Raw genomic sequence first — 20,368 nt, 5'->3', positions numbered from 1 at the left:
AACTGCGAGATCATGACCTGAGCCAAAGTCAGCCACTCAACCAACTGAACCACCCAGGCGCCCAAATAAAACAAAATTTAAAAGCCAAGAAAGATGAGGATAATTACCAGTTACATGATTCTCTTTCTGTGGATGCTCAAGTATTCCTGTAGCCAAAAAACATGAATTAAAAATATTTAACTGTAAGTGTAGCTGACATAAAAAGACTACGAAGTTAGAAAAGGTTTTTTTTCCTTTCTTTTTTTTAATGTTTAGGTTTAGTTTTGAGAGAGAGCACGAGAGGGGGAGGGACAGAGAGGTGGGGGACAGAGGGTCTGAAGCAGGCTCCTCAGGTACAGCAGAGAGCTTCAGATGGGGCTCGACTTCAAGAACCCTGAGATCAGGACGTGAGCTGCGGTTGGAACCACCCAGGTGCTCCTTTATTCTCTCATCTATTTCTAGTTCCTGTTGTTTATATTTTTAACATCCCCTAATTTTTGCGAATTTGTTGGAGACACAGATTCCTCCCTCTGTTTGACCTCAATGGCAGTGGTCATTTGCATTTGAACAGGGCTTTGCATTTTCCAAAACAATTTAACATAATACGAAGCATAGTAACTCTATGAAGAAGCAAAAATTCATGGAGCGTGTGCAATACAGTTATCTTCTAGAGTACAAAATGTATTGCCCAGACGCCAGGCTATGTCTTCTGGATTCACTTCTCACCACTACACTAAGCTGCCTCTGAAATAATGCAGCTGGTAACTGTTTTAATGAATGGATTATGTCTCTCCCACGAGTGTATATGTCAGCAAATGTGAACAGAATCCTTGAGTGTTAACTAAGACGTTTGGCCTTATCTAATCTAATATCCTTATAATAATCTTGATAAAGATTACTTTGTATTTGAATAGGACTTTAGAGTTTATAAATGGCTGTTATGTAAGTAGGCTCATTTAGCTATAAGGAAAATACACGGCTTAGTAATTTGCTACATTCCCTCACCCTAAACAAATTCACATAGGAAATTTCCCATCTTCTCGCTTACTCAGAGCTAAGATTTGCAAGGGAGTCTGTTATCACCATCTTCGGAAGTTCACAGGAGTATGAGGAGGTTGTGGGTACTGCGCACAAGTCCCCACACCATCGGGGCACTGTGACCTCGAAAATGTTTCAGTGTCTCTCTGAATTCAAGTGTCAGTCACCCACTGAATCTAAATGTTTTGAATGCACAGCTAGATAAATGCATGTTTTAGTTTTTCTCTTTTATTGAGGAGAAATTCACATCCCATAAAATTAACCTTTTTTTTTTTTTTTTCTTAATTCAAGTTAGTTAATATACAGTGTAGTCTTGCCTCAGGAGTAGAACCTAGTGATTCAGCTCTTAACATATGACACCCAGTGCTCATCTCAAAAAGTCTCCTCTTTAATGCCTATTACCCATTTAACCCACGCCCCCACCTCCTCTCTAGCACCCTCAGTTTGTTCTCTGTATTAACCATTTTACTTATTTTGTAATTTTTAATGTTGATTTTATTTTTGAGAGAGAGAGAGAGAAAGCAGGGGAAGGGGCAGAGAGGGAGACACAGAATTCAAATCAGGCTCCAGGCTCCTAGCTGTCAGCACAGAGCCCCAAGGGGAGTGGGGGGCGGGTGGAACTCATAAACCAGAGATCATGACCTGAGCTAAAGTCTGATGCTTAACCACCTGAGCCAGCCTGGCTTCCCTATATTAGCCATTTTAAAGTGAATAACTCAGTGGCTTTTTCGACATTCTCTATATTGTGCAAAAACCACCTCCATCTAGTTCCAAAACATTTCTACTCTGCGTTTCTACTGTGTTTTGTGCTAAGCTCTGAGAAAAGGCTAAAGGGACTGTTGGAAGCCATTTCTGACTTCACTAGAGTTGAGAAAACTCCTTGTGAGGTAAGGCAGGTTTACAAGGCCTCCCACACTGTCCATCCTTCAGGGAACCCTGGACATGCTGGAGCTGGACTCTGGCAAGGGACACCATTTCTGAGCTCAAGAACCTCCCATGCTGGTGGGGAAAGCTGACTTCCAAAGGAAGTTTTCAGTGCCCCTTGGTGGTGCCAAGGTGGGTGATCACAGTGTTCTGCGGGGTTGGGGGAATCTATGTTGGAGGCAGGCACCAGTGTGGGCCAAAGGGCAGCTGGTCACCTCTGATTGGATCCTTGAGGACTAAAGGAAGATTTAGTCATCCCAAGGAGGGGGAAGGAAAGCATTGCCCAGGCAGAGAGAAGGCAGAGAGACAGCCATGAAAGCCTGGAGCATAGTCACGTGCTGGGAGTCTCAGGAGCAGAGCACAATCTGAAAATGACACACAGGAAGAAACCGTGGGAAGGGACGGGACTGAAACTCGGGCAGACGCAGATCACAGTGCCCTGGTTGAAGGAAAAGCACGTTTGTAATGGCCTGGGGGGCTCCATCTGGCACCCGTGGGACTATTAAAGCCGCTCTGGTTAGACCTTCATGTTACAACCGTCATCGGATGCCGGGTGGCTCAGGGGCTGGAGGAGGGCAAGCGTGAGGCAGCATTGTGACAAGAATGGCATTTGCAATCATTACTGATATTCCTAATGCCCAAGGTCACTGGTAGGAGTAAGCGAGAGAACATTCAAGAAATATTTAGGGAACAGATTCCATAGAACAAGGAAATTAATTCCAAAGGGTTGCTGCACATAAGAGAAGTTAAGAAGAGTCCCAGGTTTCTGGCCTGGTTGACAAGAAAAAGCTTGTAACAGCAAATTCAAAGGTGGAAGAGAATAAGAAACTCAACCACAGACCTCGGTGAGGCAGCAGCAGGAGTTAATGCAGAACAAGCAACTGGGTAAAAAGCAAACATAAGGCAGAAAGTTTTCATAAAATAAGGGATAAAAGTGAATATTTAGCAATTAACATGCCGTTATCAGTGAACCTTCTAGAACAGTTCTGCATTTAAGACACAAGAATTTGAGACATAAATTTCAGGTCAAGAGGCTGAGACATGATACAATCCAATGATCACGGCAATCATAGATGAGACAGGAAGGAGTAGTGGAAATAAGATACTATGGGAGATCTACACAGGTGACCTCACCTTTGTACCAGAGACTACCTAGGGCCCTTGTTACTTCAAAGTTGCATAGTATTGGTCACGCCAAGTACATATGAAAATGCATTAGAAATTCATGTGTCACTAACAAATAAATGAGGTTATATCTGTGTGGAACTGCCTGTAATATCAACTGAATTTTATTTTTTTTTAAATCACATAAAGCTAAATCAAACAATAGTAACAATGATAAAAACTGGTTATGGAAATATGGCATTGGTAGATGGACTGTGGTTTTGAACCAGATCTTCATGATAATGGACTAACTGAAGTTCTTTGTAAATATTCTTGCAAACTTATTATTCAATCAAGGAGCTTACAGTATAATAATAAATGATTGATTTCTTCAGATGAATATTAATATTTAAGTCCTAACCTTCTCACTTCTAATTGGCTAAACTGTTGCAAAATCAAGTCAGGGAGATAAAAAAGAATAATAATAAGATAAAATAAAATAAGAAAAGATAAGATAAAATAAAGAAAAATCAGGAACATAATATTCCAATAGGCCACCGTCTTTGTCATATTTGTCTGTTTAGTTCATATTATTTCTCTAGAGAATACTGCTTGAACATTTATTACTCTGTCTTTCTGGCATTGCCAAAGACAAAAAGCTGTTGCTGTCTTTGATAGCTCCTTGACATATTTGGGCAATTTTTAGCTGAAAGGATGTGTTTTCTGAATCGAACCATCAATATGACAGAAGGCAGTGAGAAAGGTGTTCCATCTTCAGCAAAGTTTTTAGGAAATGGGAATGAAAATCAATTTTTATCATGTAATTGAGTTACTGATTACCCAGCTAGATATAAATTTTGAAACACTAAGTACAGTTACGGTCTTGTTTATGAATCTTACTCTAGCCTGATTAATTTGGAATAAGTACTGCAATGCAAAAAGGACAAAGGATACAAAACAAAAAAGCCCAGAGCACCTATGGGAACCATTATCAGTGCCGTTACTGCTTTCCATAACTTTTTGTTTAAAACTCCAAGCCCTCAGGGAGTTTATTGTGGTGGCATTGTTGAGTTCTCTGTCATCAATTTTAGTTTTTTATGAAGTGTGGTTTTTCTTACGAATTTACTCCTGAAATGTCTATCATTAAACAAAAACAAGATATTCTTTCTCTAAATTTATTAAATTAAATTTACTGAAATTAAAAAAAAAAATTTTAAAGCAATTAAATGGTATTTTCAGATAAGAGTGACTATAAGATCACCTGACAGAAACCTTCCTGGAGCTGAAGAGAAGGATGTCTTAATATTGGTCTTTGATTTTGCTAATCCAAATCCTGACAAGATGCTCACTTAAAAACTTTAAATATATGGGTATATAAAGAATAGGATCTTTTTCTGTATATCTTATTTTAACTTAGATTTGAACTTTTCACTTCTGTGGACATAGTTTTGTATTTCTCCTAGAGGCATGTTAGTTGCTCATGAATCACGTTAGATAATTCTAAATGGCAAAAATACACTTCTTGAGGTTTTCACGGGACATCCACCTCGGGGCTCATTTTTACAAGGCTGTGACAAAGAGCCATGAGGAAAAGAAGGAAGCAAACCAAAAGCAGCTGATGACCCTGGGGAAAGAAAGAAGAACTGATAAATCAAGTTCCTGGGAAGCAATCTGAGGGAGGAAGGTCAAGGGCACCAATGAGGGTCTGGCTTTCAATCCTAGTTGGAGATGGCAGGAAAGGCGCTGAGAGGACTGGGATTTAAGGAGCTCAGGTCCCTCCAGGGCAGGGGGCGTGGCCTTGAGGGGGCGTGGCCACACCGAGGAGTGTGACCTGCACTGGGGGTGGGAGGGGCTGCTCAGAGAGGGCGTGGCCTTGGCTGTTGGCTGGGAGTTTGCTGAGTTGCCCCAGAGCCTGGTGATGGCAGCATTCCTGTGCTGGCATTTTTCTCTCCCCTTGCACAGTAACCCAGACTTCCCACTGTAATAAATTAGGTAAATTTAATTAATTATTGGTTATATGAGTTTCTTTTCTTTAATGCTATGATCCCTTGACCATTTGGGAATGTAAATATAGGCACTAAAATGATTGAAAGAGGGGAGAAAGCTGATAAACTTGATCCTGAGCTACAGGGTGTGTGAGGCAGGTGTCTGTGAAAGCCTCCAGCAAAAGGGAGTTAGGATGGGGTAAGAGGGCGTGGGGCTGAAATGGGATTCCAGTGGAAGGGAGGTGAAGAAAGAGGGGCCAACCAAGGTAGAGGAACACCACAAGACATAATAGAAAATACCACGGGGATTTGGATGTAAGCTAATGGTAAGGCCAGGTGACAAAGTGTAGTTCATTAGAGGTTGAGGTTTCATAAATGAAAGCTTTCTGTAGGCAGACAAAAGTCGGTTCGTGGTGTGAGAGGTGGTAGAGAGAAGGACCAGAGTCAAGCAGTGCGAGACTCTAGGAGGTGAGAGTTTGCGTACAAGGCTTCCTGTGGGGCTCCCTAGTGTAATGGTTACCCCTGGGGACTCTGCCAGAGGTAGGATTCTCCCACGCGGGTGGGAAGTTTGAACAGAGCAGAAGAATCCAGAGTACTAAATGGTAAGCATGGGCCTCCAAGCAGAGGAGAGGGTCTCCCGCTGGAGCAAAGGAATTCAGAGGAGGAAGCACTGTGCTCGGCCAACCCTGCTGCCCCCTCCTCCCTGTTTACTCTCCTCTGTAAGCAATGAGCCTGAAGCTGTCCCCAGGCATTACCCCTGAAGATGTCCTCACGTACATGAGGGACACCATGATAGTTCTGGGTTATAAACTTGCTAAACTTGTCACTTTGTGTCCTAGTGATTCTTTGGGAGACAGGCTGCTGGCTGACTGCAACTGATTCCTTTGGTTGGCACCATAGAGACAGGACAATTAATTAACAATAATAATAATTGTTAATAATAATTAACAATTCACCCCTTTCTGATGCACCACCTTTCAGTGAGGGTTCTTCAGAGAAACAGAGCCCATAGGACTTAAAAGATATGTGTAAGAGAGGATTCCTAGAAATTGGCCCACATGAGAAGCTGAGATTTGACATGATTTTCCTTCAGAAACCTGGAGAATCAGAAAAGCTGGTGGTAGAAGGTAGTCCAGCTTTAAAGTTCTGGGAACCAGAAGGCCACTGGTGTAGGTTACGGGATCTGAAGAAGTTTCAATCATGAGAAAGGAAAAGATGGATATCCCAGTTCAAGAAGGGAGAGAATTTGCTCCTCCGTGGCCTTTCCATTCCATTTGTACCCCCAACAGATTGGATGGTGCCCACCCACAGTGGTGAGGGTGGATTTTCTTTCCTCAGCTTGCTGAATCACATGCTAATCTCTTCCAGAAACACCCTCTTCAAAGACGCACTGGAAACAATGTTTTACCAGCCTTCTGGGCATCCTTTAGACCAATAGGTGGACTCATGAAACTAGTACCACACACCCTTTCCCCAAAATGAAGGCTTTTAGACTTTATTTCACATTCCATGCATTATTCATTTCAATGTATAAAGACCTACCTTCAGATACATTCTGGGATCCAACTGGTGGGGCAGGTTGTAAAGATCATTGCCTGTCTCTGGGTCTGGAGAGAAGGACTCTCTTCTCTGTGTCCCTCATACTTCCACTTTGCTTCTGTTTACCCTATTCAAATAATATTTTCATTGTTTACCAACCATTTCTGAGTTTTTAAAACTTTTCTCTTTTTTCTACCCCTTCGTATTTCTCGTTTGACGGAAGCTCCTTTTCACCCCTGTCAGCCCCTGCCCTGACCCTCACACCCTCACCCCAACATTCAAGGACACTGTGATGGTCAGTTTCATGTGTCAATTTATCCAGGCTCCAGGCTCCCAGTCAATTCAACAGTAATCTAGGTGTTGCTGTAAAGGTATTTGTAGATCTAATAAAAACACATAATCACTTGGCTGACTTTATATATGGAAGATTATTCTAAATAATTTGGGCGGGAGTCATTCAGTCAGTTGGAAGATCTTAATAGGGGAACTGAGTTTTCCCAGAAGAATTACTGACTATAGGCGGTATCTGCAGCTCCTGCCAACAGACTTTTCAGTCTTACTTCCCAACCATCTTGCCTTGGGGATTTTGAACGCACCTATCCAGCCTCGTAATCACAAAAATGGATTTCTTGCAGTGAATCTCTTTTTCCCTTTTTTTTTTTAAATGTTTACTTATTTTTGAGAGACAGAGAGAGTGTGAGCAGGGGGAAGGGCAGAGAGAGAGAGGGAGACACAGAATCTGAAGCAGGCTACAGGCTCTGAGCTGTCAGCACAGAGCCCGACGCGGGGCTCGAAGCCACAGACTGTGATTTCATTCCCTGAGCCCAAGTTGGACGCTTAACCGACTGAGCCACCCAGGTGCCCCTGTTATTTATATGCAATTCTGCTGATTCTTCTCTGGTTGAACCCTAACTAGCACACACACCTTTATATATTTCGCCCCTGCATATATATATGCAGAGCCAAAAGAGCAGTGTCACTTACTGCCACCAGAAGGTCACATAAGTGGTTTGATCACCTATAAAACCAGCATAATAAAGCCTACCTTCCAGACTTACCGAGAGAATTAAATGGGAGTAACTGCTACATATTTCATATGACAAGGAAAATCTCGATACATTTGTTCTGTTTCTTACCCCTGCCTCATTTTTCCTTTAGTTATTTACATTTTCCTTCTCCTTGTGACATACGTTACAATTTGTATTTAGATGGTGTAAAACCTTTTTTAATTTAAGTCTCCAATATCTATAAATAATAAAATATCTCTTCAATGGCATGGGGCCATTAGCACTGGAAAAAAAACACTAAGGTCATCAGGATTTTTACTCAGACCTCTGCATTTTTCAGGTTTTAATTCAATAAGTGATTTTTTTTTCCTAGCAAAGGAGTCACTGTCTAAATGACTAAATAGCCAGTATACTGCAGATCGATATGTGAAACAGTCACTGGACATTCTCGAATCATTCAAAGCTTTCAAAGATTCCCTTAAAATGCTAATCCAAGCATTTGTATTTTATTATTTTTCTGCTCTTGCCTGGTTCAGAATAATGGACTTTTGATAATGGAAATTATACCGTTTCTTTTCTTCTCCTTGAAGCTGCCATTCTTCTCTCAAATCCTTTCTCCAGTCACCTGTGTGAGTGCTTGATTTCCAGATATGCTCTTTAAAATATTTTACAAGCTGGAATTCTTTTTTTTAAATAATGTTTCATGTTTATTTTTGAGAGAGAGAGCGCATGTGAGGAGGGAAGGGGCAGAGAGAGAGGGAGACAGAGAATCTGATGCAGGCTCTGCACAATCAGTGCCAACCCCAACATGGGGCTCAAACCCACAAACCGTGAGATCATGACTTGAGCCAGTCAAGAGTCAAATGCTTGACTGACCTAGCCACCCAGGTGCCCTGACCAGCTAACACTCCTAATCCCAAATGTTTTCCAGTGCATCATCAAAGGAAATAAACTGATAAAATCAAAATTTTAATTATAGTTTACTTAATAGATTTCAATGGGAAACCCCAAACAGAGAAAAGACATTAAATAATTATTTGAATGTGCAAAAAAAAAAAAAAAAGTAATGACCCAACTGTCAATAGGAAAATATAGCCTCTGGAACTCACTTTCTCTGAGAAATAATCTGACTTCTCTACACACAGAATCACAGTGTCCTTCTCATATTTTGATTCCAGGCTTGCATCCTGTACCAAGTACAACAATGATCTTGAAGATGGGGACCAGGAGACAGTATTTTTCAAAAGGTACAATTTTTGAGAATCAGTGGTCTACAAGGATGTACTTACTCTTCCTCAAAGTGTGATTCAAGGCCCCCTGGCTTGGCGTCACCTCATGGGGACCTACCCGACTCGCAGATACAAAGTTCATCCCAGACCTGTTGAATCACTGTCTGCTTTTTAACAAGACCCACAGATGATTCTCCTGCTCTTACTAAACCACAGCTTTATTCCCCTACTCATTTTTATCAAATGACTTCCATAATTTCTTCATTATTTCCAATAAAATTAGGACCAATAAGGTTACATTCTTCAATAATGTAAACAATACTCTAATAGATCGCTTTTTAAAGTATATCGATCTTGCATAACACAAACTCCTTATCTATCTGCCTATTGACCTGAGTAGCTAGTTTTTTAAGGTGAAGTGTATGTGTTTTATGGAACACACAGTTAATCGGTCCTATACTGTTCTAGCCAGATATGGAGGAAAGACATGCATGTCATTGTAATAAAAGGCTAAAATGGTATTCCTTTAGACCTAAGCCTGCTGTGGAAGAAAGGAATTGGGCAGATTAGAGAAAACTTCTAGGGGAATATTTATCCTGTTTTTTATGTAATTAGGCCCTTGTCATATCTAAATACTTCACCCTATCTTTCACGGAAAATTAACGTCGCCTTCTTCCTCTCTTAAAAGAAGTTTCTAATTGAAATTAATTCATAGTCAAGCAAAATATGATTGCTTTGCCCACTTCTCCACGTATACATCTTTTCTTGTGCTGCAAAGTGTCATTTGAGCACGGTGCAGAAATGCAGTCATTCTCCTGTTTAATGAATCTGCACACTCCTCTCTCACCTTCCCCTCTTGGTAGACACCTCCATGATTTCTTTTTAATGCAATGCATAAGTTAATTACTGACCTTCTGTTAACAATGTCAAGCAAGTCTGGAAATTGAACCCAATTTCTTTCCATTTCTCATAAAAAAATGCATAGAGATCAAACAACAAATAGCTTGAAACATGAAATAATATGCTTTTATTAATGCATGTTTCTAACTCTTGTAATGTTTTTTACTATATGTCAATGATGCCATTTCATACAGACAAGGAAGAAGAGTCAAATGTAATAGCAACTTAGGGAGTGTTTTCTAAGTGGTCTCTTGAAGACATTGGGTATATATCTGGGGCTACGTCAAATCCCTGTTATGTGTCGGGGGGAACAAGAACTCTTCTGCACTAGCTCAGAGTTTCCTAACTTACAGTGTTTCCCCTTGACATGAGTCACCACCAAAAGGAAAAATGTCCTCAAAGACACAGCTCGCAACCCAGCTCTCCATCTGTGCTTCTCAGGGTTACATTCTTGTCTACCTCATGGAACAGTGGCCCAGAATGCCATTGGATGCTGCCGTGGCACAGAAGAGGTCTGCCTGTGGGCTCCTGTAGGTTGTGTGGTTCCAGTCCCTTCTGGAATGATGCCCCCTGTCACTTTTCTCCCTAGGTCCTTATGACTTTTCCCACTAGGTCCTTGAGAGTCTTCCCTGATGTGAAAACTTTGAATATTCGTAAGACGTCTTTAAACAGAATAGGGATGTTGTCTTCTACTTTTTTCTCCTATATTATTTTTGATCTAGTATAATCTTTATTAAAATTATTTTTTAGAGAGATAGAGTGAGAGAGGGGGGACAAGAGCAGAGAGAGAAAGGAAAAAGTAAGAAAAATCTTAAGCAGGCTCCACACTCAGCACAGAGCCTGATGTGGGGCTTGATCCCACAACCCTGGAATCATGACCTGAGCCAACATAAAGAGTCAGATGCTCAACTGACTGAACCACATAGGAGTTCCAACCCAGTAGAATCTTCATACCTTAGTTGGCCACTATTTTAACCAACATTGTACCATTTCATCACAATAGTCCTCAAAAGCCACTATTGCCAATTCTACGTATTTTCTTATCCGTTAATGCAAAACAGGTTAATTACATACTAAAATATTCATTTATAGAATATATAATTTCTTATATATGTTATATATTCTAGATGTTAATGTATTACATACTAACATATAATTTCTCATTTATTAATCTGTTCCTTTTCCTTTGGGAGCTGGGAGTCACCTGTAAATGGACCTCCATGTGCCCCAAATTACAGACATATTTGGGCACAGCTGAGGCACTCATGGCATATGTCAGAAGTGTTGATTCTGAATGTACTAAGTCCTTCCTTCCTTTAGCTCAAGTCCTTGACCTCCTACATGAGTCTAACATCTAACGTCTCTGAGATATCCAAATCAAAGAGCAGTGCTGCTTTGGGTCTATTTTGTGATGGGCACAAGTGATTTACTATTTAATCATAGGAGAAATTAACTGCTTGAGAAGCAGGTAGCCGCAGACCTCCCCGGCCTGGGGGATGCGTCAGCTCAGGCAGTTAGGCAGGAGCACTGTCTGGGAACTCAGTGAGAACTTGGCAGGGCTCTGTGGCCTCAACACAGCGTGGCTGGTGGGAGGGCTTACCGCAGCCATCACACAGGGAGTCAAGAGTGATGAGCAGAAACGGGTAGATTCCAATGATGAGGAAATGGCCTTTGTTCTGTGAAACACACATTATGTGTCCCTGATATGGATTGAATTGTTACCCCCACCCCGAATTCACAGATCGAAATCCTAACCCCTGGAATGTGACCTGAGTTGGAAGCAGAGTCCTTGCAGAGGTGACCCAGTTAAAATGAGGTGGTTAATGCGATATTAGGCCTTAAACCAATATGATGGGTATCTTTATAAAAATGGGAAATACGGATGCGGGCACTTATACAGGGAGAATGCCACGTGGACCTGAAGATGATCCTCCGTAAACCAAAGAGTGAGGCTCAGAACAGATTTCTCCTTCTCAGCCCTGAGCTCACCCCTTGATTTCAGCCTCCCAGCCTCCAGCCTGAGTCAGAACAGATTTCTGTGTAAGTCCCCCACCCCCAGGCTGGAGGACTTTGTGGTGGAAGTCCTGGCAAGCTAATGCAAACGCTGCTGGATTTCTGGGATTAGAAGCCAGGGAGTCAGCCCCCCACCACCCCCCACCCTGGTAAATGCACATGTTTGCATTTCTCATTCAAGAGATAATGAGCATCTTTTCTAAGGAGGAAGATTAACAGGTGTTTCCTTTCTCCTGCAGGATCCGAAGTGCCTGCTGCTTTGTTACTCCAGCCAGAACAAAACAAGAAGAGTCTAAGGGCTGTCTCTCTCCTTGCTTCTAGACCATCCCACCAAATGCAAGGTCCCGTCCTTTCTGACATCTGCTCGAATCCCTCTCTATCCTGTAGCATTCCACGCACCTGTGTCACTGAAACGAGATATAGCCACATCCGTGCCTATAAGGGGCTCTGTCCATGTGTAAATTGAAAAATCTGAGCTGGCAATGGATTTTGAGCGCCTTTTCGGTCGAGTTTTTGCACTCCCTGGTCCCTCATCAGGCTGTCCCATTTACTGGGAACATTCAACATACTGCAAGCTTTTTCTCTAGCCGTGACTACCATGGTCTAATCAATACCTGCTTGGCGACTGACAATAGCATTTAGTACAGACATATTTGAAGGCATAGTCCCCGAACTCTTTCAATAGGCTTGCAACCTCTTATCGGACTATTTTTGCCAAAATGAGCCATCTGTGTATCTATAATTTTCTCTTTCTCTCTCGCTGTCTGAGACTTATATGACTGTAAACATATCTTGGAATTATTCTTGGTGAATTTCTAATAAGAGTCCCCACAATACTTTTCATCAGGCCGCTGCTTTGTTCCTTGTAAGCAAATCTTGGAAAGAGAAACCCTTCATAAGTATCTTTTCTTTTCCCTCATAGCTTTCGAAACATGATATAAATCTCCATTTTAACCTCAGGTTTCTGAAGAATTGAATGCAGGGAGAATAAAGAACCAGCGGTCCCTGTCCTCCTATTCTAATTTTCCTTCTCTCTGCCCTCACTTTGGGGACCCGGCGCACCGCCGCGCCCTTGTGAGCCCTCTCCCAGCAGCCCCTCCTTGCCCGAGGCGGGTGATGCACCAGGTGTGAGGCTGCAGGTAGAGTCTCATGGACCTACCCTTGCAGGTCTCCTTCCTGTGGGTCTTGCACGTCTCTAAATCCCTTACTAAGGCTCTGTCAGCGAGCAAGAAGTGAGGCAGAAAAGCCTGCATGTCTGAAGGAAGGACAGGACCCTCGCCCCCATGCCTTGTGAGGATGTCTGGGCCACAGGACAAGAATTACAAACAGGTTTTGCTCATGCGCACCTGGAGCCCGGATGTGGGCCTGACCGGAAGCAGCAGGAAGGAGAGAGAGAAGGTTCTGTGCCCAAGCACAAGTCTAAAAGAGAGGATGACCGACCTGTTTTAACTATTAGAACATTGATGCATTTTCATAGGAAATGTGATGGACTGGATTGTGTCCCTCACGAACTCACGTGTAGATGTCCTAACTCCCGGTGTTCTAGAACACAACTCCGTATGTGTTTGGAGAGAGGATCTTTAAAGAGGTGATTAAGGTGAAGCGAGGTCACGTGGGTGGGCTCTACTCTAATATGACTGGTGACCCCTAAGAATTGTTGATCGAGTCACAGGCGCAGGGGCAAGACCAGGTGAGGAAGGACACCGGGAGATGACAGCCATCTGTGAGTGAAGGAGAGTGGCCTCAGAAGGAACTCGCCCCGCTGACCCCTCAGTCTCAGGCTTCCAGCTTCTAGAACTGAGGGACACTAGGCTTCTGTTGCTTAGGACGCCCAGCCAGGCACTTTGCCTGAGAAAACTGTCCCAGAAAACCATCTTCCTTAGTTTCTACTTAAAACTAAGACGAGCTGGGGTGTCTGGGTGGCTCAGTTGGCTAAGCATCCGACTCTTGATCTTGGTTTCAGGTCATGAGCTCACGGTTCCTGAGATAGAGCCCTACGTGGGGCTCTGCACTGATAGCTCGGAGCCTGCTTAGGATTCTCTCTGTCTCCCTCTCCCTCTACCCCTTCCGCATTTTCATGCATGCTCTCTCTCTCCCAATACAAATAAATAAGCATTAATAAATTAAAAAATAAGTAAAACGAAGAGAAGCTTTAAAAAGCAGTGTTTCTTTAATATTTATGTGATGGATCAATTTAATAGGAGAGGCTCTAATTTGCCCTTCCTCATTCACACCCCATCACTCCTTTAAGCTGGATGGAGACTTGGTCCATTTCCTGAGTGAATGTGGGTACACTGACTTCTGGAGTGTCTTTCCAATACCTGGCAGCCCTCGTCACTAGCTGGTGTACAAAGATGCTACTCCCTTCTGTATGTCAGTTCGTCTTTGGAACGGTTTTACCTTGTTCACGGCTGTTTTCCGGGAAGGGAGGGTCTCTCCTGTCGCTGACCTTCCCCTCTGCAGCCCACCACACTGACACTCTTACCACCATTCCTTGGGGACACATAAGTTCACCAAACATCTCTGCTGTGTGACTGCCTCCCTCCCCTGAGGTTCATCCCAGGCCCGCTTGCAGCTTTGCAGGCTGAATGAAGTAGGAGCCCCTTAGCTCTCCCCACCCTGGCTGGCCTTTCCCAGTATCATTCTGAATTACATCAAATATCCATGAACCTATTTTTGTGTATTTCTCCCCATTGGAAGGTAAAGTCTTGCTTACTGAAACACGTCCATTGGTAGTAAGTCTGAGTTAAAGAATCAGCTTATTTATCCACGTGTGTCTGTGTGAGTGAACACATGCTCCCATACACTCGTTTCTGGGTTTCTGCCCATGTGCATATTCAGAGAACATCAAAGGTCTTCTGTCGCCAGATTAAAGGTAAACTCCTCATCCTGACATTCAAAGACCTTTGCAGAATGGCCCCAGTTTCCCTTTGGGGACTTGCCTTCCTTGACTGAGATGTGAATTTTTAAAAATATTTTTCCGTGCTTGAGGTCTTCGTGTAGTCAAAACCCTGCGCTCCGCACTACACACATCCCTGCCTCACCTGCCCCAATTCTGTCAATTGCCTTAAGGTTTCATTTCAATGTTACCCTTTTCAGTGGAGATTTTTCTGGTCTGCAATGCCCACCTACCCCCCCACCCTGAAACTTTTAAACCTTACTTGACTCTGCTATTCTTTTCTCGTGACTTGTATTCTTGCTTTGTGTTTCTTGTATGGGTTTCCCCATCTAACTCTCCCCCAGAATAAATGTCAAACTCTGTACGTGTTTGCTAGGGCTGACTCAACAAAGTATCCCAGACAGGGTGGCTTAAATAACAAGTATTATTTCCCTGCTTTCATGAAACTCAAGTCGCACTCAAGGAGTCCGCTGGAATTCCTTCAGAGGGAAAGTCTGCAGTCACTCAGTTCTGGCTCCTGGTGCTTCGCCAACAATCTTTCACCTTGCTTAGCGCCTGCTCCCCCATCCCAGTCTCTGCCTTCATGCTAGAATCTTCTCCTTCTGCGTGTTCCCATGTTCAGCTCTCTCCTTTCCATAAGGACAGTCACATTGGATCAGGACCCAGCCTACTCCAGCCTGACCTACACTGACTAATTACATCTACAAAGTCCCTACCTAGTTCCAAATATGGTCACCCTCTGAGGTGCAAAAGATGAGGACCCCTACCTATGAATGTGGGTGGGGGGACATACTTCAACCCATAATTCAACCCCCTCCTTTGCCAAGGCTCTTCCTTTGCTCTCTTTGTGCGTTCAGGGCCTCACCTGGTGTTTCTCAACTTACAGCAACTCCATAATTAGGTCGTTGACTTGGAAGATGCTGTTTGCACCACAAGTGCCTTTCCCTTAGCTGGCCCATGGTTACTATTCAGCAACATAGTTTAGGTTTTTATTGGCCACAGAGACTTTGTACTTATATATTCCAGTTGAACGTTTATCCCCCTATCTCATTTCCGGTTTTATATGTCCCACTGATGCAGACCCTTGTAGAAGCTACGCCTCTTCACAATAGCCTAACACACAATAGCAGTGTGGTCGGGAAGACGGTGTTTTTAAATGGGTGAGCACAAAAGGAGATGAAATGGCAGAGTGGAGACAGTATGTCTCTAGGCAGATATTTAGCTTGTTCAGAAGGCAGAAAATCACCCATTTGAACAGTATCACTGCCGTGGGCCCTAGGGACACATTCATTTACATGTTTTCCTCAAGCCACTGCCCATCCAATCCTTTAGAAGCCTTATAGATCCAAGCTTATTGAGTCCAGAAGTGAAGCATCAGATATTCTTTATACAATGTTGCCTTTCAAATTTATATTATTGTCTTCCTTTTCAGTGTCTTGTGGTATATGCAATTTATATTACAAATGTCTTCTGAGACAATATATCCCCCTTGCCAATGGAGTATTTTGAAATCTCTTTGTGTGATACTATTTCTTCTGTTACTTTCTGTCAAAGAGATTTACAAAGGGCCTCCAGGATCATGTTTTTCCTATTTCATAATTTTTTACAGCCCTGGTAACAACTCACAGTTGGCCACACCATGGACTGTCAATTCAGGAATGTTACCTGAGTCAATTACAAAAGGGTTTTACTGGAAAAGGATGCCCCTTACCTTCAGACATGAGTGGCAACTGTTTAAACAAATGACAGGATACATTTAAAAGTTATTTATGAATTTGGGGTTCCTGCCCCGCTCAATCGACTGAGCATCTGGCTCTTGATCTTGGCTCAGGTCATGATCTCACAGTTTGTGGGATCGAGCTTCCTGTTGGGATCCACACTGACAGCACAAAGCCTGATTGGCATTCTCTCTCTCCTCTCCCTCTGTATCTCCAATGCCCATGCGTACTCTCTCTCCCTCTCCCTCTCAAAATAAATATTTTAAAAGTTATTCATGAATTTTAGCATAAATAACAAATCAATTAAAATAAAATAAATCTTAAAGTGAAAACAAATAATATATTTAAAAATTTTTTGTGATATCTATTAATATATTAACACAGTATCTAAACAGGAGGACAATTGCTAGAACTTAATAGGTTATGCTATTAATTCTGAGGTACGAGGTTTGTTCTTTGACTGAATGCATTAGAATACCCAGATAAACGTGTGTGTGTGTGTGTGTGTGTGTGTGTGTGTGTGTGTGGATTAAGACTTCACTAGAAAATGAATTATGTGGAACATGGAGACTTAGTCCACTGAGTTTGGTAGTTTGAGAATGGCATGTCTGACCTGAAGGAGCCAAAGATTTATTTTGAAAATGTATACTATTTATATACCATATCCACAGTAATCAAATGATTGGCATTAAACTGTAGTCTGTGTGAAATTTTAGGTTGCCATTTGAAAAAGCAGTTCTAAGGAGGAAATTCATAGTGATAAATGCCCACTCAAAAATGTTAAGACTCAAACAGACCACCTAAGTTTACAGTTTCAAGGAACTAGAAAAAAAAAATAGCAAATGACACCTAAAGTTATCAGAAGGAAGGAAATAAAGATTAGTGCCAAAATAAATAAAACAGAGACTAAAAGGACAATAGAGAAGTTAATATAAACTAAGATTTTTTTTGACAAGATAAAATTGACAAACCTTTAATTAGACTCATCACGCAAAAAAGAGAAAGGGCACAAATACAAAGAACATCTGAATAGACTGACTCCTAATGAGGTTACTGAGTCAGTCATCAACCCTTTCCCAACAAAAGTCCAGGATCAGACAGCTTCTTGGGTGAATTCCACCCAAAAATATTAATATTAATCTTTCTTAAACTCTTCCAAAAAATAGATAAGAAGGGAATTCTTCCAAACTTATTTTATGAGGCCAGCCAGCATTACCCTGATGCCAAAACTGGACAAGAATGCCACAAGAAAAGGAAAATTTCAGGCCAATATTTCTGATTAACACAGATGTAAAATCCTCAACAAAATATTAGCAAACTTAATTCAACAACACATTAAAAGGAACATACACCATAATCAAGTGGGATTTATTCCAGAGATACAAGATTCACATCTACAATCAGTCAGTAGGATACACCACGTTAATAAGATGCAAAATAAAAATCATATGATCATCTCAATAGAGGCAGAAAAAGCATTTGACAAAATTTGACATCCATTTATGATAAAAATTCTCGACAAAGTGAGTAAAGAGAAACCACACTTCACATAATAAAGTCTATTCATGACAAGCTAACAGCTAACATCATATTCAATGTTGGGAAACTGAAAGCCTTTCCCCTAAGGTCAGAAGCAAGACAAAGAATCCTGTTTTCATAATTTTTATTCAACGTATTTATTGGAAGTCCTAGCCACATCCATTAGGCAGATTAGAAATAAAAGCCATCCAAACTGGAAAGAAAGATGTCACAAAATATTTTCAGATGATGTAATTTAATGTATAAAAATAATAAAAACTCCTAAAAAAACTGAGAATATGCAAATTCAGCAAAGTTGCAGGATAAAAATCAATAGACAAAAGACTGTTGTGTTTCTCTACACTGTAATAAAAAAATCAGAAAAAGAAATAAAAAAAAAACAGTTCAATTTACAATTGCATCCAAAGGACAAAACCCCTGGGAATAACTTTAAATGTGATGAAAGACCTGTACTCTGCAAACTAGAGGATGCTGATGAAAAGACTTGGAACAGATACAAACAAACAGAATAACCCACCAGAAAATATACCCGCATCCCCATGGGCATTGCAGCATTATTCACAATAGCCAAGATATAGAAACCACCTACGTGTCCATTGGGGAATAAATGGATAGAAAAGACGTGGTATATTTATGAAATGGAATATTACTCAGCCATCAAAAAGAATGAAATCTTGCCATTTGTGATCACATGGATTGACCTCCAGGGTATTAAAGAATAAATCAGACAAATACAGATGCATAAAACCTCACAATCTCTTATATGTGGGACCTGAAAAACAATAAAAAGGCTTGTAAATACTGAAAACATGCAGCACCTGTGTGGCTCAGTTGGTTAAGCGTTGACTTCAGCTCAGGTCATGATCTCATGTTCGTGTGTTCAATCCCCCCGTTGGTCTCTGTGCTGACACCTCAGAGCCTGGAACCTGCTTCCAATTCTGTGTCTCCCTCTCTCTCTCTCCTTCCCACTCATGCTCTGTCTCTGTCTCTAAAATAAGTAAAACATTAAAAAAAAAAAAGAAAACAGTTTTTTGGTGGTTGTCTGAGGGGATGAAATAAACTGTTTTATTTATTATTAAAGAAAAAATAAACTTTACTATTAAAAACTAAAATAAATGTAGCCTATGTAAAATTCTAGGTTGTCAATTGAAAATAAAATTTTAAAAATTGCTGATTAAATATGAGGTTGAACATAAAGTAATTTTTGAGACTTTGACAAATTGCCACATAGTTAACCATATGTGATTAAATTCATTCTTTTTTGTAGAGTTGGCTAATTTTTCTTGATGGCTAAAATATGCATTTATCAAGCTAATGTAATTTCTTTTGGAAAAATATATCTACTCTGGATTTGAAACAAGTTTGTGTTAATAGTGACTCCAATTTACCATAGCTATATATTGTAAGAGTATCTCTTACTATAAGCATAATGCATGTATATTGGCTGAGTCTGACTATTTTGACTATAAATCTAAAACAGATGTCTGTCAGTTAACAACTCAGGGAAGTGACCAAAAATCTTTTAAAATGTAGATTAGATGCTATAGAATGAATTGTAATTTTTATATTAGTTATTGAAATACACGTTTGTATTGCAGGATGCGTACATTAAGCACTTTTTTGTTTTGTCTTATTTTTCTTTTGGTGATAATCTGTGAAGGATGACCATTAGAGCAAATGTACTTATTTCATGATGGCTCATGAATTTTTACAATGTAACAAGTGATACATTCTAATACTACGTCCACAAAGAAAGGAGATTTAGGCCCCTTCTCAAAGGCTGAGTATTCTACCGAATTGTCTTCTGAAATGTAAGGTCCAGTTCACGCTGGGTGGCTCAGTCAGTTAAGCTTCTAACTTTGGCTCATGTCATGATCTCATGGTTGGTGAATTCAAGCCACACTTTGGGCTCTGTGCTGACAGCTTGGAACCTGGAGCCTGCTTCAGATTCTATGTCTCCCTCTCTCTCTCTGTCCCTTCCCCACTCACGCTCAGTCTCTCCCTCTCTCTCAAAAATAAATAAACATTAAAAATATAATTAAAGAATAAAAATAATAAAATGTACGTTAGAGTTCTATTTGTTTCTAAATGTTCAAAGAGAATAAATCTTGCATGTTTCTCTTTCTCCCCTCTCCATGTATTAGTTTTCAATCCAAAGAATTCCTTCCTGGTGACCCTCAGCAGTGAAAAACCTTCCAGAATTTTTCTAGAATAAATTTTTAGTTCCTCTGTTTTTAATATTATTGTGCCTCAGAGTAGTAAACTTTCCCTGACTTCTCACTTATAAAACTTTGAGATCTTACCAGTTGGCTGAGTCAGGGATTCCAAAACTCTGGTGGAGAAGCACAGATTCATGGTGCCCAACATTGAGTGGAACAAGACTTAGTTACTTAGGATTAAATGAACTGATAAGGGATGATTGTGAAGTTTGTTTGCATCGTATTCTTGATGTTTTGAATTTCTATTTTTATGGTTATATAAGCGATCATATTTT

The 20,368-nt window shown here is 41.1% G+C and overlaps 1 long non-coding RNA gene across 4 annotated transcripts in view; it reads left to right on the top strand.

Moving 5' to 3' along the window:
• Positions 1-20,368, top strand: part of LOC115278040 — a 35,898-nt gene that overhangs the window by 9,264 nt on the left and 6,266 nt on the right. For 3 of the 4 annotated variants that reach the window (XR_003902658.1, XR_003902657.1, XR_003902656.1), the window contains 2 exons: positions 8,755-8,823; positions 11,958-12,205. This is a non-coding gene — a long non-coding RNA (uncharacterized LOC115278040). Of the gene's footprint in view, positions 1-8,754; positions 8,824-11,957; positions 12,206-20,368 lie in introns of those variants that run through there. The other variant, XR_003902659.1, reaches the window with a different exon arrangement.

This window comes from Suricata suricatta, chromosome 14 (genome assembly GCF_006229205.1).
Source record: "Suricata suricatta isolate VVHF042 chromosome 14, meerkat_22Aug2017_6uvM2_HiC, whole genome shotgun sequence".
In the NCBI taxonomy this organism is placed as follows: Eukaryota; Metazoa; Chordata; class Mammalia; order Carnivora; family Herpestidae; genus Suricata; species Suricata suricatta.
The sequence above is the reverse complement of the archived record's forward strand: the minus strand, read 5'-3'. Positions and strand labels throughout refer to the sequence as shown.